The sequence below is a fragment of the Pleurodeles waltl genome, chromosome 5 (assembly GCF_031143425.1).
Source record: "Pleurodeles waltl isolate 20211129_DDA chromosome 5, aPleWal1.hap1.20221129, whole genome shotgun sequence".
Lineage (NCBI taxonomy): Eukaryota > Metazoa > Chordata > Amphibia > Caudata > Salamandridae > Pleurodeles > Pleurodeles waltl.
The window spans coordinates 38977781-38993741 of record NC_090444.1 but is presented as its reverse complement, the minus strand read 5'-3'; positions in this window follow the sequence as shown (position 1 = coordinate 38993741).

Genomic DNA, 15961 nt, shown 5'->3' with positions numbered 1-15961 from the left:
TGGCAGACCTTGTCAACACCAGGAGGGACACAGTGGCACAAAAAGGGGCTCCTGACACTAGGCTGGACGATGAAGAGCCCTCCACCTCCGCCGGCACTGGTGGACAGGAGGCACCGCCACAGGAACAACAGGACACCAGCACCCCACCCCCTGCAGATGGAGAACCCCCGCAAACTGTCCCTGAGGTCCAGGAACAAGACAGAGAACATTACCAAGACCCCCACCAGGAAATGAGACCCCCCTGAATGTCACCCTTATGTACCACTATGTCACCCTGTCCATCCTTAAACTGCCATTGCTCCAATTCCTATGCCCCTTTGGACAATACAGATGTGAAACAAATAGACTGGACTCCGCCATGGACATTCCTCCACCGTCCTCCAGCCCATTTTACAACCCCCTCCACTTATTTCACACTTCATTCCCAAAACAATCTGGAGTCAGTCTGTGCATTCACAAATGTGTAATTGCAATAACTATGGAATATAGCAATGTCAATGTACTTGTTCACATAACAATGTAACACAGCTGTAGGCCAGCAGTAAACATAGCAGAGGGCACAAAGTGGGACCCAGATCTGTAAAATGGAAAGTCAAAGTGAAAAGTCAGGGTCCATACACTAAATGAAAATGACACACTTATGCTAGTTCCAACAATAGAATGAGATGTGGGTAACCAGAGTCACCTGCAAATGTCGAGGGACAACTGTTAGAAACATACTAACCCTTAGGGACAGCCCCATACCCAGACACCTACGTCAACTGTATTGGGACCTTAGCCGCACCTATAACCACACACGGTACCCCTGGAGTTGGCCCATCACATAAGGGATGCTGCTATTCCTCAAAATGTGAGCGTCATGCACAGAGCCAGGATACTGGGCATACACATGGGAGATGTACTGGTCTGCCAAACACACCATCTGCACATTCATAGAATGGTAGCTCTTCGGTTTCTGTACACCTGTTCATTTCTGCAGGGGGGTACAAATGCCACATGTGTACCATCAATGGCACCAATGATGTTGGGGATATGTCCCAGGGCATAAAGGTCACCTTTCACTGTGGGTATATCCTCTACCTGAGGGAACACGATGTAGCTGCGCATGTGTTTTAGCAGGGGAGACAAAACTCTGGACAACAAGTTAGAGAACATTGGTTGGGACATCCCTGATGCCATGGCCACTGTTGTTTGAAAAGACCCACTGGCCAGGAAATGGAGTACAGACAGGACCTGCACTAGAGGGGGGATTCCTGTGGGATGGCGGATAGCTGACATCAGGTCCGGCTCCAACTGGGCACACAGTTCCTGGATTGTTGCACAGTCACGTCTGTATGTGACCAGGATGTTTCTCTCTTCCATTGTCGACAGGTCCACAAGGGGTCTGTACACCGGAGGATGCCGCCATCTCATCACCTACCCCAGAGGGCCTGCCCTATGGAGCAGAACAGCGAGTCATCCAACACTGAGGTATCACAATGTCTAATTTTCAGAAACATTATTAATCTGCAAGGTGCCGGTATATGTCTATATTCCCAGCCTAGATAGGTGTGACGCAGTTAGCATCCATCCCATGTGGCCTCCTAAAATGGCGGCTGCCTGACCTGTAAGGTGGGACAAGGGCATATGAGGTAACTGCGCTGGAGTTGTACACCGTCGCGGTGGGCAGTCGAAGACAGCGGCGCAATTCTGCATTGGTTAACATTGAGCCCTATGGGTCCCAGGAGCCAATGATGATGTACGCCGGCGGTGACGGTACGCACCGCCACAGACTTGACCGCCATTTTCTTTCTGTTCCCTCACTTGATACCTAAGCTTCAACAGGAGAGGACCTACACTGCAAGTGGTGCTGTGACCTCAGTCTGGAAGCGACAATGGCTCATGTGTCTGGGGAAAGGGCCCCTGCCTTCACATCGGAGGAGTTGGAGAAACTAGTGGATGGGGTCCTCCCCCAGTATACGCAACTGTACGGTCCTCCAGACAAACAGGTGAGTACACTGTGAGCATGCTGCATGGGCAATGCCTGTTTTGAGTGGTGTGGATAGAAGATACATGGAGGGTGGCCTGAGGCCTGCATGTGCGGATGGTGAGTGTATGTGTGTCAGGGTAAGGGTGGGAACTGAGGGGCAATGAGTATGACGGTCCGGACAGGTAAGTCATTTCCTTTCCCCCTGTACAATTCCTCTAGGTCAGCGCCCACCAGAAGAAGGGTATTTGGCGTGCCATCGCCACGGATGTTCGGACCATGGGGGTCTACCACAGACGGAGCACCCACTGCCTGAAAAGATGGGAGGACCTGCGCCGCTGGAGCAAGAAGACGGCGGAGGCCCAGCTGGGGATGGCCTCCCAACGTGGGAGGGATCCCCGTCGCACCATGACCCCCCTGATGTTCCTGATCCTGGTGGTGGCCTATCTGGAGTTGGATAGGTGCTTGAGGGCAGCACAGCAGCCACAAGGGGGTGAGTACACTCTCATTCAGCTGACTCTGCGCACATTACGAGGTGTCTGTGTGGGGGAGGTGGGTAGTGGGTTCCCCTAGGCCAGGACAAACTTAGTAGGCAAGGTCCCTTGTGAGGCAGGCTATGTGGCACCCCAACCCCAACAGTGGTAAGAGCCATCTACACCTAGTCAGGCTCCTGTGACTTCCAGGTGTCCAGCAATTGGTCTTAGGCCTCGTACCCCATGGTCAGCTGAAATTTCTAGGAACTGTTAGTGCATTGCGTAGTGCAGAGGGCTGCTCCATGTGTGTTGTGTCCGGCCAATGGGAATGGTGTTGCATGCACTGAACATGTCTTTCTTCTGTCTTCCCCCCCTTTTTGTGGTCTCCCTGTTCTTGTGTACAATAGCATTATCAGGCGGAGGAGCGTTGGCGCCAGAGAAGGAGGGAGCAGCAAATAACGGAGTCTGAAGCCACCAGTGGGAGGGAGGGCGAGGGGACCTCCACAGTGGGGATGGGAACAGACAGCAGTGACAGCGACTCCTCCTCTGATGGGAACTCCCTTGCGGTGGCGGGCACCTCTGTGCCCACTGCATCAACAGGTGCAGCCGCCACCCCCCCTACCTGCACTGCCCTCCCAGCAGCCCCTCAGCGTGTGTCCCGTGCCCGCTGACCCAGGAGGGTGGGCATTTCCTTTGCACCAGGCACCTCAGACCCTGCCCCAGTCAGCCCTGCTGCCCTCAGCGAGAAGGCTATTGACCTCCTGAGACCCCTCACTGCTGGGCAATCTAACATTGTGAATGCCATCTGGGGTGTAGAGAGGAATTTGCAACAAACAAATGCATACCTGGAGGGCATTCATTCTGGGCAGGCAGCCCAACAGAGAGCATTTCAGGCTCTGGTCTCAGCGCTGGTGGCAGTCATTGTCCCTGTGTCCAGCCTCCCCCCTCCAACTTCCTCCACCCAGACCCAATCCCCTGTACCTCAGCCTATTCCCAAGCACACCATCAGACCAGCATGCACACTCATCAACATACAAGAGTGGCTCAGGCAAACATAAGCACCACACATCCCACAGGCACTCACCCAAGCACTATTCTCATGCAGACACAGCAACATCCACTGCCTCCACTCTGTCCCCCTTCTCCATGTCCTCCTCCTCCCTCCCTGTTTCATCTCCACTCACACCTGCTTGCACTACATCTTCATCCACTACGTCCATCACCAGCACACCCATCACCACACCGCGCTCACTTGCACTCACCACCCCCACTACCATTTACACATCCCCTTTGTCCTCTCCCAGTGTGTCTGTGAGCCCACCCCCCAAGGTACACAAACGCAGCCACACACCCACCCAACAGCCATTCACCTCACGACAGCCTCCAGCCCATGCACCTTCACACAAAATCAGCAAACATACTCCTCCTACAACCACTACCTCTTCCTCCACTCCCAAACCCCCTCCATCTACCCGTCCCAGTGTGTCCAAAAAAACCAAGTTTCCTGTCCAACCTTGACCTCTTCCCCTCACGTCCCCCACCCCTTCAGTCCCGTAGGGCCCGCCTTTCCAGGTCCCAACCCAGCACCTCAGCCACCACATCACCGGGCACAGTGGTGCCAACAGTACCCGGCTTCTGGAGTGCGCCAAGCAGCAGGGCAGCCAGTGTTCCAAGGAGCCAGACCACGGACAGTCCCCCACCTCAAAAGCATAAAAAGTTGGCCAGTGCCCAGCTGGAGAAAGGCAAAACATCTACCACCAAAGCCTCTCCCAGGAGTACAATTGGGAGTGGGAAGACAGCTGCGCCACCATCCAAGGTGGGGAAGGGCACAGAAAGACATGCAAGTCGCCGAAAACCTGCACGGCGGACAAGACCGCCACCAGCACCACTGCCAAGGACACCGCCACCACAAGCACCGCTGCCAAGGACACTGCCACTACAAGCACCGCTGCCAAGGACACCGCCGCCACAAGCACCGCTGTCAAGGACACCGCCGCCACCAGCACCACTTCATAGTACACCGCCGCTACCAGCACCGCAGGCCAATGAGCGCCAAAAGCTCAGACACTACTGGGGCCGCCACGAGCAGGATGAAGCACTCTGGGCACCAAGCCCCCTCCAGAACCAATGGAGAAATGCACCCACTATCTCAGTCCTTGGCAGGATGAAACACTCTGGGCACCAAGCCCCCCCCAGAACCAGTGGAGTATCCCATCCACTACCTTAGTCCTTGGCAGGATGAAGCACTCTGGACACCAAGCCCCCTCCAGAACCAGTGGAGAAAGACATCCACTACCTCAGTCCTTGGCGGGATGAAGCACTCTGGGCACAAAGCCCCCTCCAGAACCAGTGGAGAAAGGCATCCACTACCTCAGTCCTTGGCAGGATGAAGCACTCTGGGCACAAAGCCCCCTCCAGAACCAGTGGAGACTGTTATCCAATTGAGAGACTGTGGCTTTGCAATCCCCAGGATAAAGCATTGGGCAAACCACCCACTGGAGAGACTTAAGAGACTGTGGCTTTGCACTCCCTAGGATAAAGCAGTGGGCAAACCACCCACTGGAGAGACTTGTGAGACGGTGGCTTTGCACTCCCCAGAATACATCACTGGGCATGGAGCCCCCTTGTGGATCTGGCGTTGTGCACCCTTCCCTTCCCCATGAGGTGCCTGTTGTATTTCGAACTGATGCCCCAACAGTGTTCTCTCCGTTTTGATCGGGTATCTTATAAAAAGACCGCCGAGGTTGTAATGACCCCCTGAGTGTTTGGTTAGCAGAGCCTCAGTGATACAGTTAGGCACCACACATGGAACACAAATAGGCCACAAACTATGAGCACTGGGGTCCTGGCTAGCAGGATCCCAATGACACAGGCAAAGCCAAACTAGTAAAAATGGGGGTAACATGCCAGGCAATATGGTACTTTCCTACACATTGTCCAGTGAGGCATAGGAAGGGGAGCAATAGCAGTTCAAGGTGGACAGGGTGACAGAGTGGACAGAAGGGTGACAATCAGGAGAGTCTTATTTCCTGGCGAGGGCCTTGGCAATGTTCTGTGGCTTCTGCCTTGATCACAGGGACCTTCTGCGGGGTGGCTCTCCTTCTGTAGCGGGTGGGTGCTGGTGGCCTGTTGGTCCAGTGGCAGGGCCTCCTATCCACTAGCGACGGTGGAGGTGGAGGGCTGTTCATCAGGGTGGCTAGTGTCAGGGGGCCGTTGGTGTGTCACTGCCTCCCTCATGGTGTTGGCCATGTCAGCCAGCACCCCTGCAATGGTGACCAGGATGGTGTGGATGTGTTTGACGTCCTCCCTGATCCCCAGGTACTGCCCCTTCTGCATCCGCTGGGTCTCCTGCAACTTGTACAGTATCTGGCCCAAGGTCTCCTGGGAATGTTGGAATGCTCCCAGGATCCCTGCAAGTGCCTCGTGGAGAGTGGATGCCCTGGGCTTGTCCTCCCCCGTTGCACAGCAGTCCTCCCAGTGTCCCTGTTGTCCTGTGCCTCTGTCCCCTGAACCGTGTGCCCACTGACCCCTGGGCCCTGATCGTCTTGTGTTTGTGAGGTTGCCTGGGGTCCCTGTAGTGGTAGACGCACTGCTGATTGACGTGTCCTGGGGACAGAAGTATGGGCCCGCTGGGTGGGTGTTGTGCTGATATTTCCTGAGGGGGGAGGCTCTGTGGTGGTATGGGACTGTGGCAGGGTAACCAACTGTCCAGAGGTCCCTGATGGGCCAGGTTGGTCATCGTGATCCAGGCGTGCAGAACTTCTGTCATCACTGTGGGCCTCTTCGGGGGGGGGGGCTGGATGTGGCTGGCACCTCCTCTCCAGTGACGTTGATTGGGGGTCCTGTGAGGATGTAAATGCAGTGTTATTGTATCTGTGTGTGCCATCTTGTGCATGGGTGTGTTTCCCTGTATGGTTGTGATTGCCCTGTCAGCTTTGCCTTGTGTGAGTGGTGATTTTGTGGGCTAGGTGATTATCTTTAATGTACACGCTTTAGTGATGGGTGTCCATGCAGGTCTGTGATGGGAGTCCATGTATTGGTGTGGCATGCAGGGCTTGGTTTTGGGATGGGTGGGTTGTGATAGTGGGGTATATGTGAGGTAGTGGAGTGATGGGGGTAAGGGTAGGGGTGGGAGTTTGTGATAGCATGCAGGTAGGGTAGGGGATATAATAGTAAAGATTTGACTTACCAGAGTCCAGTCCTCCTGCTACTCCTGCGAGGCCCTCAGGATGCATTATTTCCACGACTTGCTCCTCCCATGTTGTTAGTTGTGGGGGAGGTGATGGGGGTCCACCGCCAGTCCTCTGTACGGCTACCTGGTGTCTTGTACCACGGAACGCACCTTCCCCTGTAGGTCGGTCCACCTCTTCCTGATGTCATCCCTTGTTTCTAGGGTTCTGTTCCATGGAGTTGACCCTGTCCACGACTCTCCTCCATAGCCCCATCTTCCTTGCAATGGATGTCTGCTGTACCTGTGATACGAATAGCTGTGGCTCTACCTGGATGATTTCCTCCACCATGACCCTTAGCTCCTCCTTTGAAAACATGGGGTGTCTTTGGGGTGCCATGGATGTGGTGTCAGTGGTATGTGTGAGGGTGTGTGGGGTGATGTGTTGGGGTGTGTGTTGTGAGGTGCGTGGTTGGTGTATGGGTGATGGTGTTCTGTGGCTCAGATTGAGTGGGTGCTCCTGGCTTGTCTCTCTTTCAGTTAGCAATCTTTTTTTTCGTTGAAAGGGTTGTGGGTAGTGTGGGTGTGTGTTTTATGTTGGACTGGATGTGTAGGTGTGGTGTGTGTATGTGTGTCAGGTGTGTTATTTTGAATTGTCCAATGTGGTGTAGTTTTGTTAGTGTGTGTGTATTTTGAGTGCGGCGGTGTGTACCGCTAATAGCTTACTGCAGTTGAAAGACCGCTGCAGTGATTCGTGGGTCCTGATACTGTGGGCGTATTTCTGTTGGTGTAACGATGTGGGTTTTGGTACCGCCAGTTTATCACTTACCTTTGGGCTGGCGGACTTGTGTGGGTGTCTGTATAGTGGCGGATTTTTTTGTGTGGGTCATAATACCCGTAGCGGTATACCACCGCAGTCACAGTATGTTGGCTGCTGTCAGCACGGTGGTAGGCGGCATTTACCGCCAATGTTGTAATGAGGGCCTAAATGCCTAAATCAAGGACTCAGACAATATCTACACTGTTTTTGTAATGCTACACAAAGTAATTTGTCTCCATACCTTCCACTAGCCAAATTTTCATACAACACTGCAATACATGGTGTCAGTCCCATCAACATCCTCTCCAGAGGGGAGGTATCACTTTCACAACCTTGTGTTTTCCAATCCTGGTCACCCATTCAGCTTAGTTGGGAGAATCTATTGGACAAATGAGCTTAATAGGACCTATAATGGTGCGTTTGATAAGTGGAGGTGGAGCCACACCTCTCCCCACATCCTTTCTTCTACTATGAGATGGCTTGTTGAAATAACATAGTGGGACAGGAGATATTTTTCTATATGGAAAGAATGCTGTGGTTATTCTAGCTAAGATCCTGTCCATCCAAGAACTACACTGTCAAGAGCTGATGTCTTTTTACCTGTGCAAATCCACGGCAAATGCCGTACCAAGTTAATGTGGTTTAGATGGGTCAACTCAATGCCCGATCTATTACCCAGCCAATGTCTAATTTTCTTCCATACTTCTCTCCAGCTCCCTACACAGTTACAACGTAATCGTGAGGCATTCTTCATGACTATTACATAGGGTATCAGAGTTGCAAGAATTTGGATTGTGTGACTCTATTTTGAACTGTTGGTGAAACCATTGGTGCCGGTGATAGGCAGGTTGCAGTAGTGCTAATACCTTCATAACTGGATATTATATCCTCTTTGCCAGTGTCTTTTTTAGATAGATGAGGCCTATGTATAGACGGAGGATATTTGGGTTCTCCACTTCATTGAGGGCAGAAGACCTCTGAATTCACAGCGAAGGAGTAATGGTGTTTTTTATCTTGTTGGCTTGCATTGATTGAGGTCCCCCTATTCACTTCAGATTGTTTGCCCCGCTCAACTTGTGTCTGTTTTAACACCACTGGGTAGATGCTGACATCTTTCTCTAAAGAATCCAGCCTCCTAAGAACAGTGGTAAATCTATATGTAAACCAGATTTCCAGTTTGCTTAAACTATTAGCCATGACCTCATCAATAAGACTCCTGAGGGATTCAGACTCCAGAATCTCAAATGGTTTGGTCATTGAGGGGCATATTTGTAAGAAAGTGGTGTCTCAGATGATGCACCACTTTTCTTGCACCCCATTGCCCCTCTTGCATACATTATGCCTGGCTCAGGCAATATGGCACAGTGACAGTGCCTCCTTAATGCCACATTAGCATAAAATACATTATGCTAATGTGGCACAAGGAGGCGCAAGCGGCTTGTAAATATGCCCCTGAGTCTTTAACTTGAGCCATCCTGGGTTATGTCTGCTCTCCTGGGCAATCTCTAGGCTTTTGTTTAAAAACACTTACAGCTGCTTTGGATTTTTTGCTGGCAGCTGGGTACTTTTGCTTGGAGATACCACTGATACAATAAGAGAGTAGCCATTACATATTCAAAGGTTAGATGAAAGAGTATATTATTGCTTCAGGGGCATATAGATGAAACCACACTTCCAATATCAATGTCCATGGCATAGGTAGGATTGTAAAGAAAGCCGAGTCTGGGATATCTCTGCCTAGTAGTGAGACGCTCCTCCACAATGCTTATTTCTTTATTAATGACTCCCATGGCATTAGTAATATAGGATATAGGCTACAGTATTCGAAAGATAGTGATTACCAGCATATGCAACTGCAATGTTTTGCTTTCCCATTTCAATCAGCCAATGTCAGTGATGCCAAGAGCATGAACATAAAAGAAACCTGAAGGATATACAGAAATGACTATAACTACTAGAGAAGGAAACCATGCCTCTTGAACAGGCTTCTGCTATGGCACCAAGGGGTATACACACAAGCCAGGATACATGGGGAATGAGACAAACATGTTGGGGCTTTTAGAAAATACTATGAGAATCTAGTAAGTACTTATATGAAAGTGACACCTGACCAAATGGAAGGCTATCTAGATGAGTCAAGATTGGGTCTATTGAGGTTAGCCAGTTTCAGTTTTCTGATAAATTTAAAGTGATCTATTCTGATTTGGGTTTAATCAAACTCTGCTATGGGGTAAAATATCAGACCTAGGCTCAGTACTTCCATTTCTTTCATGGTGAGATTTTTTATTGAAGATGTCTATACTTGCATTGGTAATAATTTACATTGTATTGTCCATGTATTCTTCGATCTCCTCTGTAAGGTCTCCTTCCACTTCCACTTCCTATTTTTAGTTCTTGTTTGTTTGTGCCTTCTTTTGCTTCTCTTTCCCTGTCTCTTGTTTTTATTAACCTGCGTGCTTGATAACAGCCTCTCTTCAGCAGCCTGAATTTGTCTAAAAAAGCATTTTAGTTACTGCATTACTGTTCTCACTTAAATCAATAACAGGACTTGCTTTTGACCTATACTCAATCGTGGCTTTATGCTTGTGTTGTCACTTGTGGTCCCTTTTTTGCTTTTCATTTGCTTGGTTTAAATTTTTAGAAAATGTGAAAACTGTTCTACTTTCATAGTCATTTTTGTCTCTTAAAATGTAATTTACTTGTGTTTTTTAATGTCATCTTTATGTTTCTCCAATCTTTCTTCCATGATCTCTTTGTATTTACTAATTTCAGCATGTTCTTTAGCTTTCAAAAATCAAGATTCAGGAAAATGACAAGTACACCAATCTTGTGATAGGTTGGTAGGAAGGGCAGATGTTCATAACTCCTAGGACGCATAAATATTTACAATATGAAATCGTAGGAATTTATAATATTAATGGTTTGTTTCTCATCCTGAAGACATGGAGGTATTTTCATGGGCAGCAAGGTGACTGTGGAGGACAGGGGAAAGGTAGCAGAGGCAGAAAACTGGCCATTCAAGCAGGCTGGCTTTGGCAGGAGCCAAATAATGGGTCATGTGCAAAGGTCGAGAGGGGTCAGGGGCATTCACACAGAAAAAGAAGGAGGCTTTGGGCATGAGTAGCAAGCTGACCAAGGAGGGAAATCAGTCATGGAAAGCAGTGGTAAGCTGATCCAGGAGAGCACACAGCATAAATAGGGTCATACAAATAGAGAACAGAGGAGCAGGTCGAGGCGAGCAGCAATCTGGGCATAGAAGGCAGGCAAGCCTAGGTAGAGGAAACACAATGGATCATGGAGTGAGGAGGTAGGGGATAGGGGCAGAAGGCACACAAAGAGAAAAAAGAACAGAGGGCAGTGAGTAAGGGTCAGGGGCAGAAACCTGACCACAAAATGCTGACCAGCATGGGCAGCACTACGAGCCACAGGAAGCAAAAGGGAGAGGTCACAGTCAAGCGCAGAGAGAATCTAGGGCTGAGGTGAAGAGGTCTAGAGCAGCAAGCTGACCACAGAGGTTATACTGCTAAAATCAGGGGCAGCAAACTGACGATGAACGCAGGAGGAAAGGCGCAGCTGGAGAACGTAGCACAGGTGGGAGAGGTGCCCGACCAGAGAAAGCAAACTGACAACAGAGGCAGGCTGGTAGAGGCAACAAATCAAACATTCAGTCTAGGATGGGGGACATGAAAATGCAGATTGATGATAGAGGGGAGGCAGGAGGGGGTCAGGGGCAACAAGCTGACCACAGAGCTATCGACATCGGCCACACATGGGGATGGGCATTGAACAGTCGCCCCCTGCGAACAGCCAAAGACCATGTGAAGTTGAGGTATTGGAGGAATATGATCAAAATATTATCAGAAATTTACTAGAAAAAAGGGTAAAGTGCAGGTATAGTTAGTTATTGAAAGTGAAAAACAAACATGTATAAGTATGAAAAAACAACATTTGGCAATTATAGTTCAGTGGAGTAACTATAACTTTCTCCCCGGCCAGACACTGCTTATGACCTCATATATTACATCACGTATGAAATTTTAAATGGCATCACTGATGACATATTTGATTATATCACTTATCACATCATTCAATGAATATACTACATCCTTTCATATTGAAAGGTATTCAGAAAGGTACATCTTGACCCTGCAACATGCTGAACATGAAACATATCTGTGGTATCACCTATGTTTATTAGGTAATATGTTTTTTTCCTTATATTCAGGCATGTAAGAAACGCTGGCCCACATGTAAGAAAAGTGGCGCTGCATTACATGCATCCCCACTTTTCTGGTTCCCTTAGCTCCCCCCTAATGCCACCATGTGCACCCTATTAAACATACTGCGCACTGTGGCTCAGGTTAGGGACAATAGTGTCAAGTTTTTTGGTTCTATTGTTTTACTTTGCAGGATTAGCGCCGATCATTTTGGCGCTAATCCTGCAAGTTACACGGATGCCCATTATAAATGATAGTGTGCCTTCTTTTAATGCCTGCTCTATGCAGGTGTTAAAAATTGCAGCACAAAATGACACAGTGGAATCTCATAGATTTCCATGCACCACTTTTGCATTCCCCCTAACGGGGGAAACACCCCTCTTGCATACATTATGCCTGGTGCAGGCATAAAGTGCCGCAAGGGGTTACAAAGTGGCGCAAATCATGCAATTTGATGTAGCAAATTTGTTCTTGCTGAGCCACATTAAGCTAATATGACACAAGGAGGCACTAGGCCCTCTTAAATTTGGGCCAGAATGTCTCTGTTGACGAGGGTAAATGGCTCACAAGTGTCTGCTATCTTTGTGAATTACCCCGGCAACGTCTCTGTAGAAATTAATGTGATCAGCAATTTGTTAGCTCTTAAATAGCATTCAAAAGAGTGTTTGAGGATTTTTACCTAATTAAGATGGGTGTATTAACTACCTCCTCTCGCATAGAATTTTAGGTCAGCTGTTTCATATCTATGCTTTAGCCACTGATGAGGCATCCAAAGCCCAGATCCTGTACACAGCCCTCTGTAGTTTGTAAAAGTGCCTTACATATTTTCCTGAAATGAGCAGAAGGGTGTACACCATTGCGTCATTGTGACCTAAAGTGAATCACCCATGCATTATGCATTCTTCAAAAATGAATGTTTGGAAATAAACATCTGCACCTTATATATTTTCAGTTTATATGGTAACTGTTGATAGTGCAACATGACAGCTCTTTAACCTCAGCATATAGCCAGGAAACCATATGTGAATAGTTTATAATAAGGATGACTTTAATTTTTTCAGATAGTTTGGCAACAGATTTAAGCTGCAGCCTAAAATTGAATATCCATGCGACAAAAAATAGCGGAGTGGAATTACACTCAGTTTGGCAGAAGGCTAGATCTTGATCCAGAAAACATACTTTTTGTGATTTGGTGTAAATCCATTCAGGATTTAAAAAAAAATTAAGATTCAAAATGTACATATATCTCACGCTGTGGAGAATGCATGGACCCGACAGATCAAATTGGCTGCCACAACATCAACAAAGATGTTACAGCAAGCATTTTATAACTCCCTTTTAGGAAGGTTAAAAAAACATATGGGTAGCAGGGTAGGGATACCCTAAGACTCTTGGCCTGGTGCTGGGGCCCTTTTTTTTTTTTTTTTAACTGAACCACAGATCAAGAATACATTCTTAAAAAAAGACTGCTGACTTTTTAAACTTATTCTGGGTGAGTCAGGGCCCTAGGGTATCACCTAATTAGAAAAGCAGTGGAGGGGCTTGCATGGGGCCCTCTTCCCATGCTGTTTTTGGCCCTGTGAACCCAATCCCTGGAGATCCCTGGAATTTTTAGTTGGGAAGTGGACGTGGGGCCCTACATCTTGAGCTGATTTCAACCCAGAGATCACAATCAGGGCCTATGGCATTTTTAGTTAGGAAGGAGGGCATTTACCCCCTCTCTCAGCTGAGTTCACCCCAGAGACCCCATCTCCCGGGACATGGGGCATATTTGGTGGGGATGGGGGTCTGCAGCCTCCCTCTCTAAGCTGATTCCAGCCATGAGACCCAATCCACCGGAGCTTGGTGAGTTTTTGGTTGAGAAGGACAGAGTCAGGCCACCCTCCCCAGTCATAATGTTTCCTCAGGGACCACATCCTCTAGGGCCCACCTGAACACAGTGCCTTCTGTCCCTGAGACCCCAACCCTCGTGACAATGTCAATCAGAGTCCTGTTCTTGCCGGCGGGCAAGATGGCCGTCACTGTCATTTCTCCGGATTGGCGACCCTTTTTTGTGACAGAGTTGGTGAGTGGGCCCCCAAGACTGCCAGTGTTGCGTAGGGTCCTGGGGCGTGCCTCTTTCATGGGCCGGCCGCAGTGTTTCCCCAACCGGGGGAGGCTTGGCCGCACAGTTGCGCCTGGGAGGGCGCGCGCTTCAGGCGCGCCCTTCAGGCACGCCCTTCCGCACAGTGCCCCGGCTGCTCCTTGGTGCTGGGGGCGTGTGGATTTGCCCGGGGGGAATTCCTCCCTCCGGTAGCTGGGGCTGTCGACGGTCGGGTCGGACCGCGGCCCCTGTGGTGCCCCACTGAGTGCGCATAAAGGTGACATTGTGCCTCGCAGGCCGGCGCGCTCATGGTAAGTGCACTCCGGTGGATCGGGCGTTGTTGGCCCGACACTGGAGAATAGATAAAGGAGGTGACCGGTGCTGGTTTGCGCCTCGAGGAGCGAGGCGCCTGCGGCTTGCCTGCTCGGTTAGGGTGACCTGCCGCTGTGGGGCGGACCGGCGGAAGGAGGTGGACGGTCTCAGAAGAGGTGAGACGGGTCTGGCATCGGCTGGGCGAGAGCCCGGTGTTCGGAGTGAGAGACTCTGTGATGCGGTCTGTGAGGACTGCCCTGCGGAGAGTTTCATTGCCTAACCAGTGACGCGCTCCACGTTTGGCCAGCTGGTTCGGTGAAGCTCGAGAGGTAGTGCAGAGGCCCTGTTGGTGGGAGACTTCTGGATCTGGCTGCGCTGTGCCTCATTTCCACAGTGCAGGTGTTGGTCGCAGATTGCGTGGAGATCATGGGTAAGGCAGAGCAACGCCAGGCTAAGTTTACCTTTGATGGAGGGAAGAAGAGAGGTGGGACCCCAGCCTTGGCATCCAGCTGTGACGGGGCGGAGGAGGGGAGCTCGGCTGCGTCTGTGAATTCCATGTTTCTAGAGCTTAAGAGCAGCCTGGCAGGCATCGATGCAAAGCTGGATCATGTGACTGAGCAGTTAGATCGAATTAAAGCCAGGGTGGACAACCATGATTCCCGATTTGGGGTCCTGAAGACGCAGACGTCAGAGATGGAGGATGCCCGCCAGGGGGATATAGATTAGCTAGCGCAAATGGAACGTATTCTGGAGGTCATCCGGAATAAAATTGAGGATTTAGAAGCGCGGTCGCAACGTAACAATATTCACATTATTGGACTCAGCTTTTTTTCCTGACTATACCCCAGGCGTGCAGGAGGCTCGCCGTGCCTTTCTACCGACTAAGCGCTTGCTGAACCAGGCGGGTGTACGATTTGCTTTGCTGTACCCTGCCAGGCTGATGGTGTGGCATGAAGGAAAGGTACTGTACTTCACGGACCCTAAACAGGCCACCAGGTTTGCTAGACAACTGCCTAGGCAGCTGGCGGCTGCAGGCCCGGATGGCTCTGGATCCGAGAGAGCAGCTTTGAGTGATAATGGCTAGTGACCGACATGCTGGAGCTGGTATGGCTAGCTGGGGCCGCCGGGCTGTGGTGGTCTGCTTTTATACTTGGTATCGCTCTGATGTTTAATCTATTATTCGGCCCTTGTGCCCCTCTCCCCCAGTTTACTGGGTGGTGAGCCAGTAGGCCGGCTATCGCCCATTGGATGAGTCCTGATTGCTGTATTTGTGTTTTCAAGGAGTGGTTTTTGGATTGGGGTTGGGGGGGTCTCTGCTATGGCCCAATTGGGGGGGTCTGCGTGGGAGGGGTGGGTTCAGTTGCGATGTATATTATCTGTTTTCTATATTATTCTTTCTGTCTTCTTGCAGGTTTCTGGCAGGTGGGGTTGGGCTACACGGTGGCACACAGTGTGTTGGATGTGCACGAAATGGCATCGAATAGTGTGACAATGGTGCGTTGTATCACTTGGAATGTACGCAGGCTAAACGATAGGTGGAAGGCGCAACTTGTGGCAGCATACGTTAAACGCCACAAAATAGATATTTGTATGTTGCAGGAAACTTACCTGGTGGCGTCAACGCTGGGCAGGCTGAAGACAGGCTGGGTGGGTGAATGTCACTGCTCGGTGTATTTGAGTTATGCCTGTGGTGTGGCGATTCTGCTGCGCAAAGGACTACAGTGGCGTACACGCAGGGTAATCGTTGACCCGATCGTCAGATATGTTATGATGAGTGCCACACTGTTGGACAGAGCCTGCCGGTTGGTCGCTGTCTATGGCCCAAACGTGGATGACCCGGATTTTTTTCGAGAGCTGTGGCATATGGTGGAGTCGTTGGGAACTGGTGCAGTACTCTGGGGTGGGTACTATAATGTGGTTCT